Here is a 15,844-nt window from a genome sequence, read left to right on the forward strand (position 1 = left end):
AATCTCAAGTCAAGCTTCTTTGCCATCATCCCCATAATCTTGTTAACAGGAGACACCTAAAAAAATGAACAGTGAATACCCTTTTTTCTGCTTATTTCAATTGCTTCAATTATTGCATATTGCACCACTGCAGGAATGATTTGGTATAATGAAGTAGGTACAGGTGTGTTTGCTCATAAGAAAAATTCAGTTTACATTTTTACACCGATAGTTGACTTACATATCTCTGCCATAGAAATGAAGTCATTAGCTATAGAATCCATGTCCAAAAGGTTGGACTCCTGCAAATGAACATTCTGGATTGCAAGATCCTTTAGGCTCTTAGAAATGAATGGTAGACCTCGGGTAGTTTTCCAGTCTTATTACAATCAAAAATGACCTTTCTTATGAGGAAACTAGTAAGATACCCGTGCTTCACTACAGTATTATATTGAAATTTATAATTGAATGCTTAACGTTTTATATATAGACCTCCGAAATTTGTGATATGACTCGTTTTCTGAGAGAATCTGCCAAAATTCGTGATCTGACTCATTTTCTGAGAGATTACAGCAAAGTTCCTCACATTTTTCAATCTTTCTTTCCAGCAATTGATTTTGTATTTCCCGGGCTAGGTCCAGGTATTCCACGTGGTCAGTTAAGTCCCTAAACCTTCGCCATCTTTTCCTATAAGCATTTTTAGTATGGATTAAATCCTGAAGGAGATCCGGCGTGGTGTCGTCTTGGGTGCCTTGGTGGTACTGAACCCGCGCCTGGACTGTGTTCGTAGTCATTAGCAGGCCAGGACCCATAGCGCGGTCTGCACAATTTGACGATGGTCCAGAACATTATTATTATTATTATTATTATTATTATTATTATTATTATTATTATTAGATGTTCTAGACCCCACAGCAAGATGCAAAATCGCTACTTGGCGCTAAATTACATCTGCTACCATTGTCATTGTTGACAATGTGACCAGCACCATTGTCATGCGTAGGCAAGTGTGCGGGATTTCTGGCGATACGAATGACATACTTCCATGCATTATTGACCTTATTATAGAGGTAAACAATTTGACGGTCAATCTCATTCCTATCATTTATTTCAAATGTGTTTAAATTTTTATTTATATGCCAGGAGAGCCTACTGTAATCTACGAACATTCTCTGAAGGAAAAGATGTCTGTTGAAAACAAACCCAGGAAAGATTAAAAATGATCCTTTTATTATCAGATTAAATACATCGAAAATCTAAAACCTGTTTCCAGTCATTCGACAGGGTCAGGAATGGAATGAATAAAGCCCCATCTAGCAGCGACAATAGGAATTGTGCCAGCTGCCGAAGCACTCCCCTGGGGCAATCATCGATGAATGACAAATGACATGAAATATTGGACAGTGTTGCTGGAATGAATGATGACATGGAAAACTGGAGTATCCGGAGAAAAACCTGTTCCACATCCATTTTGTCCAGCACAAATATCACATGGAGTGACCGGGATTTGAACCATGGAACCCAGCTGTGAGAGGCCGGCACGCTGTTGCCTGAGCAACGGAGGCTCCTTATAAGTACATTATGAACAGTAAAATAAATTGGTTTTACACCCCACCGCCGTTAAGTTTATTTACCCCCCCCCCCAAAAAAAAAATTAAAAGAAGGCGTGTTTCTTTAATGTTTAAAGGAGATTCCTAATACCAATGTTCACATCTATTACCTTCAGTCCTGAGATATAATTATCCCCATAAAAATAATTTACTTTTTCCACACTCCTCCTCCTCCCCCCCCCCCCTCCCAAGTGAATTTTCCGGCAAAAAATACTTGTTTCTTTAATAGTAAAGGATCTTCTAAATATCAATTATCACAACTCTAACTTTTTCAGTTTTTGATGTATGTGTCCTCGTGAAAGGAATTCAATTCCTTTTCACTCCTGCCCCCAAAGATGTTTTCCGTCCAAAAACGCGTTTTTCTTCGTTTTTTAAGGAGATCCAAATACCAATTTTCACGTCTGTAACAACTTTAGTTTTTATTAGATGTATGTATTCTCATACAATTAAGTCAATTTTTCAATTCTTTCACCCCCCCTCTTCGTTGGATTTTCCGAGAATATGTGTTTCTTTACTTTTAAAGCAGATTACAAATATCAAATTTAACGTCTGTAACATCTTCATTTTTGAGATATCAGTAGCCTTATTTAAGAATTCAACACCATTTTGTCACTTTTACCCCCCCCCCTCCACCCAAGTGGTATTTCCGAAAACTAAAAATACATGTTTCTTTATTTTTAATAGAGATAAAAAACCATTTTTCACTTTTGTAGCATGTTAAGTTTTTTGAGATATACTGTAGAAATTCTCATTTTAAAAGTTCACCCTTTTTTGGTTCCCCTTAAGTGGAGTTTCCAAAAACAAATCACCTATGTTTCTTTACATTTACAGGAGATTCCAAATACCCACTTTTTACATCTGTAACATTTTACGTTTCTCAGATATTCTGTAGATATAGTCATTCAAAAAAATTCACCCTAACTTGTCACTCCTGTTTAACCGCCATTAATTAGATTTTCCAAAGACAAAAAATACGTGTTTCTTTATTGTTAAAGGAGATCTCATATGCAAATTTTCAGTTCTGTAATATCTTCAGTTTCTGAGATATATGTATCCTCATTAAAGGCATTCAACCCATTATTCACCCTTTTGCTGTAAATCCTATTGGGATTTACAGAAAACAAAAAAATACGTGTTCCTTTAGTTTTAAAGGAGATACCAAATACCGTATTTTACATCTGTAAACTTTTAAAGTTTTAAGATGTAAACACACTCATTTTAAAAATTCACCCCCCATTATTTGGATTTTCCAAAACCAAAAAAATACCTGTTTCTTTATTTTTAAAGTAGATCCCAAATACCAATTTTCAGGTCTGTAATATCTTCAGGTTTTGAAATATAAGTAGCTTCATTAAAGGCATTCAACCAATTTTTCACCCTTTTCCACCCTTCCTATTGGGATTTTCCGAAAACAAAAAATATGTGTTTCTTTATTTTTAAGGGAGATTCTAAATACCAATTTTTACATCTATAAACTCTAAACGTTTTGAGATATAGATACACTCATTTTAAAAATTCACCCCCTTTTCACCCCCCATTAATTAGATTTTCCAAAACCAAAAAAATACCTGTTTCTTTATTTTTAAAGGAGATCCTAAACACCAATTTTCAGGTCTGTAATATCTTCAGGTTCTGAAATATAAGTAGCCTCATTAAAGGCATTCAACCCATTTTTCACCCTTTCTATTGGGATTTTCCGCAAACAAAAAAGTACACGTTTCTTTATTTTTAAAGGGGATTCTAAATACCAATTGTTACATCTATAAACTCTAAACGTTTTGAGATATAGATACACTCATTTTAAAAATTCATCCCCTTTTCACCCCTATTAATTGGGTTTTCCAAAAACTAAAAAATACGTGTTTCTTTATTTTTAAAGGAGATCCCAGACACCAATTTTCAGGTCTGTAATATATTTTCTGAGATATAAGTATCCTCATTAAAGGCATTCAACCCATTTTTTCACCCCTTTTCACCCCACCTATTGGGATTTTGCAAAAACAAAAAAATACGTACTTCTTTATTTTTAATGAAGATTCTAAATACCAAATTTTACATCTGTAAACTTTAAAAGTTTTGAGAGATTCACCCCCTTTTCACCCTCCCATTAATTGGATTTTCCAAAAACAAAAATTACCTGTTTATTTCTAAAAGAGATCAAAAGTACCAATTTTCAGGTCTGTAATATCTTTAGTTTCTGAGATATAATTACCGGTATCCTGGTTAAAGGCATTCAACTGCTTTTTCACCTTTTTCACCCCTCCTATTGGGATTTTCTGAAAACAAAAAGTATGTGTTTCCTTTTTAAAGAAGATTCTAAATACCAACTTTTATATCTGTAAACTTTTAACGTTTTGAGATATAGATACACTCATTTTAAAATTTAACCCCCTTTTCACCCCCTTAATGACAGAATATCCAAAAATTTCTCTTAGTGACCACCTACATCTGAATATGAACATATCCCCAAAATTTCATTTCTTTATGTAGAGTAGTTTTGGCTCGGTGATGATGAATCAGTCAGTCAGTCAGGACAAGTTATTTTATATATATAGATTGACATATGAATGGCTCATAGGAGTCAAATGAACTTTGCATGGTTTTCATTAACTGTCCCATAGAGTTGGTGCCCTTGATCAGGAATGAATCACAATGGAGAATGAATGGAAGGAAAATAATGAAGAAGAAGAAGAAGAACATTCTGAAGAATACTGTTCCCAAATCTATTCTGTCTATCAGTTTTACATGTACATATACCACCTATGCACATTTTCTTGAGCCCCCATTGCACAGGCTGTGGAAAGCAGAAAATTGCACTTCCACCTTTCTTCCTGCAGCGTGACCAACCAACCGGCAATGGAACCAACAGATATTGACATACAAGATAAAGGATTTAAAATATATTTTGAGAGACCCCCATTTTCATCATATGTACTAATTATAGCAGTTTGTACGGAAGGTTTGAAGTCGCAATTCGTTCACTGCTGTCCGATTGCGAGTCCACAGGGGAATGCTCAACACTTCAACACTTGTATTTTATGACATGTTGATTATTGTTTCATCCATGGTAATTTCCATAACACCACCAAACCTCTCATAATTATCTCAAGCTCTTGGACGTGTTTGCAATACCGGTACCCATTCCAATCCATGTTGAGTGACAAAAGAGAATGCAGTGACAATGTGCTTTAGTACATTCACAGCTGTCATGTCTCCCATGATATTGTGTTCTGTAAAGATTCTATTTATTTTTGTCCAAGCTAGTTCTGTGATGTTTAAATTGTAGGTAGCTCGTGTGATTGGCTTGAAATAACATCAGCCAATTTATGCTTTTCAGTGTATTGTTAGAGATGTAAGAGTTGTAAAAGAAAAGATGTATCCTGTGAACAGCAGAGACATTTGGTTATCCTAAAAAATATTATTAATTTAATGGGGTTGTTGCTCAGAGTAGTTTAGTCTTTAAATCAGTTATTTTACTCAGCACTAAATCAATTCTTTAACACGTACCATTTTAATCATAGTTGGAAAGTCAAGAATAAATAAATAAAACCATAGTAGGCCTGTTTCTCCACTTGCTGTAATCTACCTATGAACTGAGACAATATTCTCTGCTGCACTGCTTGTAGTGCTGTAGTGATTGTTAGAGTTGAAGTTGTAAGCTCCAATTATAAAGTTTACTGAACTCTGTCAATTTGGCACTAGGGACTTGAGGCTCAAAAAACGTGTGTAAACTTTATTTTCTTAATACAGTACCTTTATATAGTTATTTAAGCCATAAACTAACTAGCCTTTAAAGGTCAGTACATGATAATTTAATTTGATACTATTTAATAAATTCATCTGTACAAAATCTGTATTGTTTTATCACTTAACATTCTGAGTAATAGCATTGCCATATTTCCAAGAACTAATTGGTCTCTAAACTTACTTTCCTGATTTTGTATTAGTTACAGCTTTAAAAGTACTCTCATTTCAGTGATATGGTATTCATGCATGAATTAAATAGCAGTTCTTGCAAGAGATAAGAAATGATACTCTGAATGGATGTATTCATGTGCTTTACTTCCCAACAGAAACCACAAGTGATGTAACATCACAGCAACCAACTCAGCGGTCCCAGAACTTAGTTGTATTGAGTCATTTAATATTACGGTACTATTCAATTTTAAATTACATACAATTTGGACTCTTGTTAAAAATGTTTGCTAGCTTTCTTTATTCAATTCTTAAAATTCATCATAAGATATAAATATAGTTTCAGTTCAGTGCATCACAATTCAAACCATAATCAGTTCATAAAATAGTATACACTGAAAGTACATCAACTTCTGGATCAGCTATTCACTCATCCATACTTACATCCACTATCCATATGTCATTCCATAATTTTTTATATTTTTGTCTTACTCTTTATACCAATTGGGAAGAAACATTGAGGTGTATGAACTGAACAACTCTACTTGTGTACATAGTGTATTCATTGACCAACTGAATGAAGAGAGCTTGAAGTGTGTCTTACTGCAATAAAGCAGTTTCTTTTCTAAAAACAATTCTATGGTGATGTTTTATTACTTCCCTAAACCTATTCAATTTAGAGCATAATATCAAACAAAATCCCTTATATATAAGTTAAACATGAAATTGAATAATTATTATGATATGTACTGCTGGTCACCTGACAGTGGTATTCCCTTCACCTCTGAATGGTGACAAAAGTAATAAAATTGTTGAATTCTCATGTTATCTTTTCTATGCTAGGTAAGTAATTTTCTCTCAGCTTTTCATTTTCCACCTTCACTAGGATTCCAGTATTATTTCTTTGCTTCATTACTTATTTACTATATTAATGACATATAAGCACATTATGATTTAAAGGTTTCTTTCTGTGGAATTATGGGCTCCATGGTCAAGGAGTAACCAAAGGCCCCAGATTTGATTTTTATCAGGACCTGAGTGTTGGCTCAAGGTTCACACACCCTGCTTGAGAACAACCAAGGAACAATCTGACTGTGGGATAGCAGCCCTGATTGGAACAGGTAAGAATAATGGCCAAGAGGATTCATCATACTGACCAAGGTAAGTAATCTTAGCAACAGATACTTGCCAGGCCAAGTACCCTCAGATCTGTAGAACATAAGGAAGTTGTTTGTTTTATTTTACTTTGGAATCATTCTCAATATTCTTTTTAAATTCCAATGAGAAAATGTGCGCTTTACAAGTAGTTTCATAGTGTTCTAAGTATTTCTACAGACTGGAAAAACAGTTGTATTACTCAAACAAAGCAGTTACATTGTATGTGCATGAAATGTATGTATTGTACCAGGAACTGCTTTAGCCAGGTACATTATTTTTAAGTTGTCGGAATATTTGGAAAAGGACGGCAGTAATATGTGTTCATGTGCCCAACATCTTATGTAAGTAAGAGAGGTAACTTAAAGGGTCCACCTTTTCAATACAAATAAATGTTATAATGGTTAAGTTACAACATATTTACTTGGAACTAGTTTCAACGCTATTTAGCGTCATCTTCATCCAAAATGTGAGAAATAGGCATAGGTGAATACATGAAAACATATACATTACACAAAATGTTACAGCATTATGAATAAATAAGAGTAAAAAGAGACATACAATAGTGAATTACAAGTTTGGAACTTGTCAGTCATCAAAAAAGTCATTGAAGGGTGAATCAAAACTGTACAAACACGAGTTAGGACTCAACAAACACAATCCCTTAAAAAACGTACAACACACCAAAACCCCGCGGAAGTTCGAGATGAAGTTGGCAGTTAAAGATTCTAATTTTTTCAGATACTCTTCTATTAAATGTCGCCTGCTACGAGTGTAGCACAAACATAAGTTAGGGCTCAACAAACACAATATTCTCAAAATGCACATAACATTTTTAAAAACTTAGGATTGAGATGAATTTGGCAGTTAAGGATTCAAATTTGTAGTCACTTTTCATTAAGTGTCACCGCAAAACAAGCTGTGAGGGTGAAATAAAATTGTACAAACACGAGTTTGGATGCAATAAACACAACCTTTTGAAATACATATAACACATTCAAACTTTGTGTCAGTTTGAGATGAACTTGGCAGTTAAAGATTCAAATTTGTAGTCACTTATTCATTAAATGTCACTGGTATGAGTGTAGTACAAACATGAGTTACAACACAAAAAACACAATCCTCTCAAAAAAGCACATGACATTTTAAAACTTAGGTTTGAGATGAACTTGGCAGTTAAAGACTCCAATTTGTAGTTACTGTTCATTAAATGTCACTTCAAAGCAATCTATGAAGGGTGAAATAAAATTGTACAAACACGAGTTAGGACTCAATAAACACTATCCTTTAAAATACATATAAGACATTCAAACTTTGCGTAAGTTTGAGATGAACTTGGCAGTAGTCACTTTTTCATTAAATGCCACATGGGACAAGTGTAGTACAAACTTGAGTTAGGGCTCAACAAACACAATCTTTTAAAAATGTATATAACATTTCAAAACCCAATCTTATGTGAGCTCAATACGAAGTTCTTCATGGCAAGCAGGGCACGTCACAAGCGATGAACCTGCAGGTGACGTCAGTGCCACATGTCGTATGCCTTTCTCTCGAATGTACTAAAATAAAAATTTGCTAACCTTTTAACCGATGAAGATACAGAAATGAGACATACCACGTCGTGTAGGTAGTGTTCTGAAAGCAAACAGATGTCAATCTCAACAAATTCCACCAAGGCGTTCAAGAGATAACAAGCGAGAAAGAAACCACATTTCTTCTCGTGACGTGGCTATTAATCTTTGTCTTACGGAATATAAGCCGCGGTCCAGTCCACGCACCCAACCACCCAAAAACCGCCCAGAATTAGTCGCCCTAATCCGAACCATTGACTCCCCCACCCAACCTACTCAATCCATTTTCCCTCCCCCATCCGTCGAAGACATAATTCGATTTGTTACAATCTCCCTCCTGAACATCCACCCATTCCACCGACCACTTTTCCTAGCCCAACTTCAGGCAGCGGCCAACCAGACCCTTAACGCCCACTTCCAAACTCCCACTCCGGCCTAAACACCCACTTTCACTTCAGCCGCCTAGAAACCTTAGTGTAACCATAGACCATAACCCAATATGACGTACCCAGCCTGCTGATCCCATCTCCATCCTCTTCCTCAACATCCAGTCCTTTCAATCCAAAAGACTATACCTCAAAGCCCTCACCACACAACACTCCATCCACGCCATTCTCATTAACGAAACAATGCTCCATCCTCATCAGTCCTCACACCTCCCTGGCTTCACCATCCACCAAGCTGATCACCCCGATGATACAGGCCACGGGGGCTCAGCCATAGCCATCCGTTCAACTCTCCGCACCTGCCTCCACACCCCATCCCACCCCCTCAACTTCCCAGAAGCCGTAATCACCGCAGTATACTTCCACTCCCGGATCCTCCACCTAGCAACCATATACCACCGGTCCAACATTCCCCTCTCCCTGGACTTCAAAACCTACCTCAGTGACACCTTCCCCCACTTCATACTCATAGCCAACCTCAACCTCACCCACAGAACCCGCCGAGCAATAAATGAACTCCAAAACCATCTGAGCGATCACAACTGCTCCCTGCTACCTTTCCACGGCCACACACACCCCCGCCTCCAACACCACTCCTGATGCCCTAATAGTGCACAACTCCCTAACCCACATCATCAGGATACAACTAGTCCCCAGCATTGGAAGTGACCACCTCCCAGTCCTTCTCCAAATCCCATCCACCAACCCACGCCCCCCTCCTCCACCCCCTATGCTAATCCGTAACTTTAACAAAGCCGACTGGCCTGCCTACCAAACCACACTTAATCAAGCCCTCAAGAATCCCCCTCCTCCACCCTCAGACCAAGTGTCCATAGACAGCCTAAACACATTCATACTCTCTGCCATATCCTCAGCCTCAGAATCCAGTATCCCCACCACACTCCATTCCCTGTCCCAGCCCCACCTATCCCCACGCTTCATCCACCTCCATAAACTATCCCATTCCTACCACCACGAATTCATGCGCTCCCAAGATCCCTACTTCCTACACCTGTACCGATAATCCTCCGTACCATCCAAAACTACCTAGCAGCCCACTCCCGTCACTCCTGGTCCCAAACCTGCTCCAAACTCAATGCCCTACAAACCCACCCCTCCAAATTCTGGGCCAAACTCAACAGCCTCCTCGGCACCAAATCCTCTCCCCCATTACCCCATCATCCACAGAGGCATAGCTCCAGCAAACACCAAGGAAAAGCTGGAAGCCTTCGGCCATTACTTCCGCCACTGTATTTAACACCCACAGAGACCCCTACTTTGAAAAATCAGACACCCAACTGTACCTAAATCATGCCTCATCCCTTCCTTCCATTCCCTCCAACACCCATACCCTCTCGAACCATCCCCTCGACGTGCCCATCACCCCAACTGAAATCCAATCTGTACTCTCCAAATCCTGCAACACAGCCCCTGGCCCAGACAAAACTTGCTACCTCCATACCCTCCATGCCCCACCTATCCTGTTATTCCTGCTAGCAGATCTCTACACCTTCAGTCTCCGCACAGGATTCTATCCTTCCTCCTGGAAACACACCACAATGCTCCTATTCCCCAAACCAGGCAAACCCCCAGCCGACCTAAACTCCTACTGCCCCATAATCCTCATAGCAGTCCTGGCAAAAATCCTAGACAAAATCCTAGTTTGCCACCTTCACCCCCACCTACAATCCCACCATATGCTACCTCCATCCCAGTTCGGCTTCCACCCAAAACATTCTACTGAAGACCTACTCCTCCGACTCATTCAAACCACCTCCAACAATTTCAACCGTGCTCGCCCTACCCTCCTGATCACCTTCAACTTCCATCTTGCTTTTGACTCCGTCTGGCACCCTGTCCTACTAAACAAACTCAGGTTCTTTGCCCTCCCCATATCCTATGTCCACTTCATCTCCTCCTATCTCTTGAATCACTCAACCCAGATTTCCATCAACAACCAGCTCTCCCCCTCCTTCCCTCTCACACTCGGTGCCCCACAATGATCACCCCTATCCCCATTACTACTCATCCTCTTCATCGCCGATAACCCCCAACCACCATCCCCTGTCCAACTCCTTGAATTCGCCGATGACACCGCCATCCTTGCCCCTTTACTCTCAGTCCAAGCCATAATCCGCTCCATCCAATCCTACCTCAACACCTTCCTCTCCTGGTGCGAGCGGTAGCACCTAAAGCTGAACCCCTACAAGATCCAGGCCATTCTTTCCGGCACAGATGTGGAAAAACCAGCATATCCTGCAATCCAGAACACCTCCAAATCCAGATCCGCAACTCCCCTATCCAAACACAACCCACCCTAAAATACCTAGGTATCATATTCGACCAACACCTAACTTTCAGCCCCCAGACTAAGTCCAGCAGACACAGCCCAAAAGGTGTTGTACATGGAGCAGATTCCTTATCTATCCATATAAATAAAATCGTAACTCTGAGACAACCTAACGAAAATTTCACCCTATTCAACATTCCTAACTCAATTTTACCCATAAATAGATGAGACAGGAGAAAATATCTTAAGACCAGCCATTTAGACCACTTATAGTATCTATAGTATCTTATAGTACAATCCGTTTGTCGATATCATGTATCATTTAGCAGCAGTTAATCTGTAAATGAAGGTTTGCAATATTGTAAACATGCATATACTTCATATGTTGATCTATATATATTTATTGAAGTCAATTTGTAGTGACGTAGAAAGCGTGTTTTTGCCATTATAATTAATATTTTACATCAATAATGACTCTCAGCAGGATAGTGTCTGCTATTGTAATCATTACTCTCGACACCGACTTTGACTGGCAGTAGGAATAGAATCCTTCTCCAACTCCTTTGTAACTAGCATTAGTAACGAGGGACTACCATTGTAATTAATAATTCCCTTCTTAATTTGACTAGCAAAACTCAAGGGAGCATGCAATTATGTTCAAAACTCCCCTAACCAATTGTGTTTGGAACTAGTCAAGTGTGCCTGCCATTATAAAAAAATTTACCCATCCAAAATGTGACTGGCATTAGGCATAGTTGCCCTGCTATTGTAATAGAAGCTTAATAACTCGGTGTGAAAAGGGAAAAGGGACCTGTCATTATAATGATAACAGCAAAACTCAATTTTGACTGGCAGTAGGGAAGGTGCCTGATATTATAATAAAAACTCTTCAGATGTAATCTGTCTGGAAGTAGGAAAATGCACCTGCCATTGTAACAAAAACTCTCCAAAACGATTGTGACAGTGCAGTAGATAATAGAGCCTCCCATTGTTATGAAAACTTTCCTACTCAATTGTGAATGGCGGTAGGCAAGTGAGCCACCTGTTTACCATTACAACTCCGCAACTCACACCTTACATTAGAAACAACGTATGGGAATCTCCCCCTGCTGTTTCTGGATAACGCTAAGAGCCATGCAGTTTAAAAATATCTTATCTACTGCATGTACAGTAATTTACTTCTCTAACCGTATACAGTGTAGAATACTGTAGCGAAGCACAGGTACATATAATATAATATAATATAATATAATATAATATAATATAATATAATATAATATAATATAATATAATATAATATAATATAATATAATAAATAATATAATATAATATAATTGTTGATATATCTTCATTTCTATTCATTACACCAGTTTAGGTAAGCAAATTATACCATAGAAACACCAGCTTCATCACACACACTTTTTATTACGAGATGTTGACCACAACTGACTATCACACACACACACACACAGCAGTACAAAGCAAAACCAAGATAAATTACTCAACTCAATTTACCTGAGTTGTTTTCTTATAACTAATACAAGACATAATACATGACATTTTATTTTTATTTTTATGAGAAAATCACAACATTCCAACACTCCCCCTTTTCTCAAAAAATAAAAAACTACACTTCAATCAATTATCCTCTAATTGCAATCCTATAAACCTATAGAAATTCTTAAGCTCATTGCTTGATAAATTCTTTGTGAACAAGTCTGCAACATTTCTCTCTGAAGCTACATACACAAACTCAATGAACCCCTTTTCTATTAGTTCTCTACACACATGGTACATGATGACAATATGTTTTGACCTTTCACTCACATTATCGTTTTTACTCAATTTAATCGCTGCTGCACTGTCAGCAAAAACTTTACAAGGTATATCCATAAACCTTTCCAGCCCTAGCTCTGATAGCAAATCCTTCATCCAAGTTACTTCTCGAGATACCTCTGCCTTAGCCATGTATTCAGCATCCATGGTAGATCTAGCAATACAACTCTGTTTCTTACTATACCAAGATACTGCTCCCCCTGCCACTGTGGTTACATACCCACTCACTGATCTTCTTGACTCAGTATCTACTCCCGAATCTGCATCACAGAACACTTGTACTGACTCCTCACAATTTTTGAAACACGGCTTTAAATCTCTAGTACCACATAGATATCTCATGATATGCTTCACCTCTTTCCAATCCCTAATCTTAGGTTTTTGACAATTTTGGCTAACTTTACTTATCACAAATGCAATGTCAGGTCTAGTATTATTTGACAAATATAGCAACCTTCCTACTGCACTGCGATAGATGGTACAATCAAATTCCTGCTCATCATTTCCAGCCTCTGAATACCTGCTTGGTAAAATAGACTTACTCTGTTTACAGTCACTCATGGAAAAATCAACCAGTAATTTGTCAATGTACAAACTTTGACTCACCATAACCCCTTCTTTTGTCCTATTTTTATTGACAGTAAGTTTGTTGCTTTTCCTAAATCTTTCATCTCTAACTCATCTGCCAACCTTATGTTAACCCTCTTAGTGCCGGGCCCGGTTGCTCACAGCATGCCAAGAGTGCCAGACAGATTTAGAGAATATTGCAGGTTCTTACTCTCTGGACTACATACCGTAGTTCACAAATATTATAACTATAACTTGAAATTTTTATTAAATGTTAACAAGAATACACTCGTACTGCTGAACTAAATTACAGCACTCAAATGACCTTGGGTATTTTGAAAAAAAATATTTTCCAAACAATTTCAAAACACCAAAAATTAAAAATCAGAAACAAAACAGAAAATTCTACTCAACGGTAAATATTGATGACTTTTTTGAAATGTCCTATTTTAGATGAATAAACATGTAAAGTTTTATATTTTTATCTTCAATAGTTTAAGAGTTATGTACAATGGTATCGTAATATACAATTGGCATCTTCAACAATGGAATCGAACCTGGCACATGGGTTGTAGTCACAGTGACTGTTCACAAGATGAAAGAATCTCAAGATCAACTGGAATCTGTTTCTTGAGAACATATTTCCAAACCACGGAATATAATGGGAGTTTTTGACCCAATAAGAAAATATGCTCGGCCTTGTAGTTATATCCATTTCCAACAAAACAGCAATGAAAGCATTTCAGTCAATGTAACCGGGCGCCACTGCTGTGCTCTGGCATATGGTGACAAGACATGATTTCTAATATCTGCTTGTCTCTGTAGTTATGAAATTCAATAATTGAGCCGTGAAAAATAAAATAAAAATACGCCATAGGTTTGCGTCTGACGAAGGGGCGTTTCTCGGGCCAGGAGTATCATAATAATGTGAGGGTTGGTATTTTGCATCTTGACCTAATTGAATTTCACGAAAAACAGGAAATTGTTGCTGTTGGATATTGTTACAGCCGTCATCATCATCAGTACTCTCACTTAGACGGTCATTACCACTTTCAATGTTTACATTCGGACAATGAGCACGTGGTTAAGTGTTTACAGAAAACTCGCAGTTATCAGTCCCAATAACACTTTCACTTTACCCTTCCTCACTTGTTGGAGGAATGAATTCCTCATCAGAGTCTTCATCATCCTCTTCTTCAATAAAAAGTATTAAGATATACAACCAGTTCGTCATCGTTAACCACCGCCGTCTCGATCGGGGCGGTGTCGTTAACAAAATAACTTCTCCCGCTAGTCGCCATTTTACTCACGCGGCATGGAGATCATACGTCGTAGATGAACACGGACTTTAGAAATTCAATGCGTGATAGTGAATGAATTTACGCACTATCTAGCGGCGTAGTTAAAATCTAATGACAATTATCTATGGAATCGACACATAAGATGTTGCAATCTGACGGCCCAAGTTGTACTAACTCGTATAGAATTGCGCGCTATCCAAACAACGATATATCGTGGTTGGCACTTTACGCTTATATACGAAACAACGATGTATCGTTGTCTGGCTCTCTACGGGTTAACCAACACAACACTCCTTTATATACACATATGGTTCTTTGAAACATCTCTTAAAATCTAGTCTAATTATAGCACCAACACAAGCATTTCAGTCTTTACTCAAATTAGGTAGTCCATAGATGCTTTCTTCAATTTACATACATAATTTTGGACATCTTTTTCTATGAATAATTCTAGTTGTTCCACGTAAACAGTACAACTGATGTCACTATTTAAGTAAGCACTAGTTACATATCGTCGCTGCCGGGACAAAACCTCCTATGTGAAATATTTTAGCTTAGAACTTTGGCCGGTAAGGTTCTGTCACCTAAGGTGTCCGGCAACGACGATATATTGAGTGGTGTTGTAGGCCGCCCCTAGTGGACTTTGAGTGAACTAAAAACCGTAGATAACTCTCCTTTGCCGAGAGAAAAGCGGCAGAAAAAAGTATAGATGGAGTGAGCTGTTTTTGTACATTTGTGTAGCGATAATTGTGGTGTAAAATAAAGTGTAGTTAAAGCAGATTCAGTGTGTTGTGTACTTCACTACATAATTGGTGACCCCGACATGATTCAGTGACGGAAGTGCGCAATAAACATCGCGAAGAGCAAAAGTGTAGTGTAAGCGTGAAGAACAATGGATGAAAACAAAACAACGGGTACGCCAACGGCAAACGAATCTCATTCAGGACACATGGTGGGTGAAGCTAACAAGGTAAGCATCAAGATCCCTCCTTTCTTGGTAGAAAAACCTGAAATATGGTTCTTTCAAGTGGAAGCTCAGTTTTCTATCTCAAGAATTACCCAAGAGGACACTAAATTTAACTACCTCGTGTCTCAGCTCGGACCTAAATATCTCGAAAACATTTGGGACATTATCAAAAGTTTGGAACTGAATAAATATTCCGCGGCTAAAGAA

The sequence above is a fragment of the Anabrus simplex genome, chromosome 1, assembly GCF_040414725.1.
Source record: "Anabrus simplex isolate iqAnaSimp1 chromosome 1, ASM4041472v1, whole genome shotgun sequence".
Taxonomy (NCBI): domain Eukaryota; kingdom Metazoa; phylum Arthropoda; class Insecta; order Orthoptera; family Tettigoniidae; genus Anabrus; species Anabrus simplex.